Here is a 908-nt window from a genome sequence, read left to right as displayed (position 1 = left end):
TACCAACAAAAACAGAAAAAACTAAAGTAACAAAAGGCTGATTAAAAGCTAAATCCCATAGCAAAATTTGTCAGGGCCAGTTCTGGCCCACACAATGCACTCAGTTCCGATTCCATAAAGAATAACAGAGCTGTGGTGACCCAGATTTGGTTTGCCTGAGGTGGTCCATGCATGGGCCAGCACCACACAAATCAAACTACAGTGTAACTTGGCCAGTTGTGATATTCTATCTGAAAAACAGTGCCATCATTGCCAGACCTGGCCCACATCCAGTTGACAGTCAMCCAGCACTGCCAGCTTGACACCAGATCTGGCCTACGTCTGGATTGTGGGATGTAGGCTAGCTAAAAGTTAAATGTAGGACAATGAAAAGCTTAAAGTACCTAAAAGCTACATAAAAGCTAAAAAAGGGGGCAGAACATTAGCTAATACTAAAAAACAACAACAAAACACTAACTAAAACCTAAAAGAAAAAAAAATAGCAACAAAATGTAAAAAAAATAAAGGTAACAAAAGGCTGATTAAAAGCTAAAGCCTACAGAGCAAACTCAGCTCAGGACAAACTTGACTCAGATGCCCCACAGAACGACGGGCCTTTGCTGGCACAGATGTGGTTTACCTGAGGTGGTCCAGTCATGGGCGTCCACCACACAAACCATGCAGTCGTATGAACAGTTGTTGCCAGACCTGGCCCACATCTGTCTATGAGAGATGTAGCAAAAGGATCACTAAAAGTCAAATGAAAGAAAATGATACAGGTGAAAAGTAGCTAAAAACTGCATTCTAGCTGAAAAAGACTGAATTCTAGCTAAAGCTGTAAAAAGCAAAACACTAGCTAAAACTTAAAGGACACCAAAATGGAAGCTAAAAGCTAAAAGAGGAAGAAAAACAAGAGCTAAAACTTAAAG

This window comes from Austrofundulus limnaeus, unplaced genomic scaffold (assembly GCF_001266775.1).
Source record: "Austrofundulus limnaeus strain Quisiro unplaced genomic scaffold, Austrofundulus_limnaeus-1.0 Scaffold367, whole genome shotgun sequence".
In the NCBI taxonomy this organism is placed as follows: Eukaryota; Metazoa; Chordata; class Actinopteri; order Cyprinodontiformes; family Rivulidae; genus Austrofundulus; species Austrofundulus limnaeus.
The sequence above is the reverse complement of the archived record's forward strand: the minus strand, read 5'-3'. Positions refer to the sequence as shown.